At 41.0% G+C, this 4,843-nt stretch overlaps 1 non-coding gene across 1 annotated transcript; it reads right to left on the reverse strand.

Annotated features, from left to right (window-relative positions):
- Positions 1-4,737: 4,737 nt before the first annotated feature.
- On the reverse strand, positions 4,738-4,843 carry LOC118852514. The gene has a single exon (XR_005010586.1). It is a non-coding gene; the product is annotated as a U6 spliceosomal RNA (small nuclear RNA).

Here is a 4,843-nt window from a genome sequence, read left to right on the forward strand (position 1 = left end):
AGCAGGTATGAGGGCACATAAAAAAAAATACAAGTCCTATCTTGTATCGCCCTCCTCCCCTATACACATACAAACTTATTTAAGGAAGAAGAGACTTATCACTTAGGGGGACGTGGAAAAAGGTCCCCCCATAAGCAGCAGCACCTGAGTTAAGCCTTGAATGGTGAGTATTTCAAGTACAAGGGACAGCCTGGTACAAAGATATGCCATGGGCAGGAACCAGCAAGGAGGTTGTTATGTTAAGAATTTAAATGTGAGTGGAGGAACAGGGCAATCTGCAATCAGTCTGGAGAAAGCGGTTAGCAATGCCAGATTTTGTCAATTCTCATCCCTGACTCCAAGAAGTAATCAGAAAAAACCTTTAGATTTTAATTCAGAAGACATGGGTTCAAATTCTACTCCCCGCGCCTCCATTTTTTTTTCCTTTGCAAAATGGAAGGGGAAGAACTAGATTAACTTACAAAGTTCCTTGTAGCTTTAAATCTATGAATCTGTAGTTTTCCTGGAAAGAGTGGTGGGAGTTCTGTACACCATCAAACAGGCCTTGACAGAAAAGTTTCAGGAGGTCTGACTGGCCTTGGAAGCAGCTCTCACCATGCCCATCCCTAGCTGGATTTTTATGTCTTGGGCGTGGTACTTGGCACTTCCACATGTCACCCAGAAGGACCCCCTAAGCATCCAGGCCCCAGGAGTCCCAGTACCCTCAAGGCAAGGTCGAAGTGGAAAATATGTGCAGGGCTGCTGGTGTGTGATGCCCCATACCCGCTGACTAGGGAACAATCATCTCTGGGGGCTCCAGGCTGTTGGAATCAAATGGCTTGGTGGAAGTGGCCCATCAGCTGGAGGTCTCCCTTCTCATGGACACTTAAGGGATAGCAGATGGACAAGCTCCTAAGAAAAAAAAAAAGAGGCACATTTTTTTCCCTTTTCCAATTCTATGGTTACAGAATTAAAGAGATGAAAACCTAGACCATGGAGTCTGGTCAATGTCATCTGGGCCTGAATGAACGTGGCATCAATGGGGAGGATGATGGGAAATGATTCCTCTCCCTTTGGCCTCCAGCTCTCCGGGACCCACACTGTCTTAAGTCTTGATTATATCCATGCCGTTCCTTTATAGGCTAAATGTTTAACACTTCTATCAACGGCTTAGCTAAAGACATAGAAGGCGAGCTTGTTAAATTAGCAGATGACACAAAGCTGGGTAGGGATAGTAATATGCTCAATGACATACAAGATTTTAAAAGCCCATAAGAGCACAGAACCACAGACCATTTCTTTTTTTTTTGGTGTGTGGGTACAGAATTATCGGTGAGGGGCTCCTCCATCAACGCGACTTTTGTCTTGGAACATTATCAGAGGCATAGCATCATAAATCCAGCACAAGGAAGGACATTGGAAGTCATCTAGACCAACCCCTCATGTTACAGTGGACTGGAGGGATGCCAAAGAAAAGTCATGATCTCCTTATTACTTCTGGCAACAGGGAAAACTCACAGCCCCGGGTTTGATGGACTTCTTTCTCTCCTTTCCTAGAATACTTCTACCCTTAGGCATGATGAAGCTTTCTGCTGAGATTCTTGTAAAGCCTTGAAGCTACCTTTTTGGGATGTGTCTAGTTTCTCTTCCATTCCACATCAGAGACTTCCATCAGCCACTGCTGTCCCAGAGATACTATTAGGATATTCACAGGAAGTCCAAAATTATCCAACCTTTTGTTTTTTTTTTCTTTTCTTTCATTTGCTTTAATTAGCCAAGATCTGTCTTCTTACCCTCCCATCCTCCTTCACCCCCCAATTGAGAATGCAAGAAAAACAAAACTCATTAAAGCATGTATAGTCAATGAAAACAAATTTCCACATTGGCCAATGTCAAAAAACAATTTTTTTTGGTCTCATTCTGCATTCTGAGTCCTCTCCTTTTCTGTCAGGAGGTAGGTAGCATGTTTCTTTTTTAGGCCTATGGAATTCTGATTAGTTATTAAACTAATCAGCACAATAGTATTCTTTTTTTAATTTTTTTTATTTAATATATTTAGTTTTCAGCATTGATATTCACAAGAGTTTGAATTACAAATTTTCTCCCCATTTCTACCCTCCCCCCGCTCCAAGATGGCATATATTCTGGTTGCCCTGTTCCCCAGTCAGCCTCCCTTCTGTCACCCCACTCCCCTCCCATCCCCTTTTCCCTTCCTTTCTTGTAGGGCTAGATAAATTTCTACGCCCCATTGCCTGTGTATCTTATTTTCTAGTTGCATACAAAAACTTTTTTTTTGTTTTTGAACATCTGTTTTTAAAATTTTGAGTTCCAAATTCTCTCCCCTCTTCCCTTCCCACCCACCCTCCCTAAGAAGTCAAGCAATTCAACATAGGCCACACGTGTATCGTTATGTATAACCCTTCCATAATACTCATGTTGTGAAAGACTCACTATATTTTGCTCCTTCCTAACCTATCCCCCCTTATTGAATATTCTCCCTTGATCCTGTCCCCTTTCGAAAGTGTTTGGTTTTGATTACCTCCACCCCCATCTGCCCTCCCTTCTATCATTCCCCCCCCCCTTTTTTATCTTCTTCTTCCTCCTTTTTTCCTGTGGGGTAAGTTACCCAATTGAGTATGTATGGTATTCCCTCCTCAGGTCAAATCTGATGAGAGCAAGATTCACTCATTCCCCCTCACCTGACTTCTCTTCCCTTCCTACAGAACTGCTTTTTCTTGCCACTTTTATGCAAGATAATTTACCCCATTCTATCTCTCCCTCTCTCAATATATTCTTCTCTCATCCCTTAATTTTATTTTATTTCTTTTAGATATCTTCCCTTCATCTTCAACGCACCCTGTGCCCGCTCTCTCTCTCTCTCTCTCTCTCTCTCTCTCTCTCTCTCTCTCTATATATATATATATATATATATATATATATATATACATATATATATACACATACATACTTACATACATATATATATATATATATATATATATATATATATATATATATATATATATATATATATATATATATATATATATATATATATATATGAATACTCCCTTCAGCTACCCTAATACTGAGGTCTCATGAATCATACCCATCATCTTTCCATGTAGGAATGTAAACAAAACAGTTCAACTTTAGTAAGTCCCTTGCAATTTCTTTTTCTTGTTCTTTTTCTTGTTTAATTTTTCATGCTTCTCTTGATTCTTGTGTTTGAAAGTCAAATTTTCTATTCAGCTCTGGTCTTTTCACTGAGAAAGCTTAAAAGTCCTCTATTTTACTGAAAATCCATATTTTGCCTTGGAGCATGATACTCAGTTTTGCTGGGTAGGTGATTCTTGGTTTTAATCTTAGCTCCACTGACCTCCGGAATATCATATTCCAAGTCCTTCAATCTCTGAATGTAGAAGCTGCTAGATCTGGGATTATTCTGATTATTTTTCCACAACACTCAAATTGTTTCTTTCTGGCTGCTTGCAGTATTTTCTCCTTGATCTGGGAGCTCTGGAATTTGGCAACAATATTCCTAGGAAATTTCTTTTTGAGATCTATTTGAGAAGGCCATCTGTGGATTCTTTCAATTTCTATTTTGCCCTGTGGCTCTAGAATTTCAAGGCAGTTCTCCTTGATAATTTCTTGAAATATAATATCTAGGCTCTTTTTTTGATCATGGCTTTCAGGTAGTCCAATAATTTTTAAATTCTCTCTCCTGGATCTATTTTCCAGGTCAGTGGTTTTTCCAATGGGATATTTCACATTGTCTTCCATTTTTTCATTCCTTTGGTTCTGTTTTAAAATATCTTGATTTCTTATAAAGTCACTAGCTTCCACTTGCTCCAATCTAATTTTTAAGGTAGTGTTTTCTTCAGTGGTCTTTTGGATCTCCTTTTCCATTTGGCTAATTCTGCCTTTCAAGGCATTCTTCTCCTCATTGGCTTTTTGGAGCTCTTTTGCCATTTGAGTTAGTTTATTTTTTAAGGTGGTGTTTTCTTCAGTATATTTTTCAGTATTTTTTTGGATCTCCTTTAGCAAGTCATTGACTTGTTTTTCATGGTTTTCTCGCATCCTTCTCATTTCTCTTCCCAATTTTTCCTCTACTTCTCTAACTTGCTGTTCCTAATCCTTTTTGAGCTCTTCCATGGCCTGAGACCAGTTCATGTTTTTCTTGGAGCCCTTTGATGTAGGCTCTTTAACTTTGTTGACTTCTTCTCTCTGTATGTTTTGGTCTTCTTTGTCACCAAAGAAAGATTCCAAAGTCTGAGACTGAATCTGGGTGCGTTTTTGCTGCCTGGCCATGTTCCCAGCCAACTTACTTGACCCTTGAGTTTTTCAGCGGGGTATAACTGCTTGTAAAGAGTACTATGTTCCAAGCTTGGGGAGATGTGCCAGCTCTGCCACACCAGCACTCCTCCTTCCCCAAGAACCCCCAACCCGGACTGGACTTAGATCTTCAGCAGGCTCTTCACTCTTGCTCTGATCTGCCACTTAATTCCTCCCACCAGGTGGGCCTGGGACCAGAAGCAGCTGCAGCTGTAGTTCTGTAGCTGCCCCACCTCCACTGCCCCCGGAGCAGTGGCTGAACCGCGAACTCCTTCTTTCACTCTGTCCCCAGCAGCTTTTCCCACTAACCTTCTCTGTTGTCTTTGGTGTTTGTGGGTTGAGAAATCTGGTAACTGCTGCAGCTCACTGATTCAGGGCCCTAGGGCACACTCCACCTGGCTCCTGGTCTGGTTGGTCCGTGCCAAAAATATGGAATGCTTCACGAATTTGCATGTCATCCTTGAGCAGGGGCCATGCTAATCTTCTCTGTGTCGTTCCAATTTAGTATATGTGCTGCCGAAGCAAGCAC

Source organism: Trichosurus vulpecula, chromosome 5, assembly GCF_011100635.1.
Source record: "Trichosurus vulpecula isolate mTriVul1 chromosome 5, mTriVul1.pri, whole genome shotgun sequence".
In the NCBI taxonomy this organism is placed as follows: domain Eukaryota; kingdom Metazoa; phylum Chordata; class Mammalia; order Diprotodontia; family Phalangeridae; genus Trichosurus; species Trichosurus vulpecula.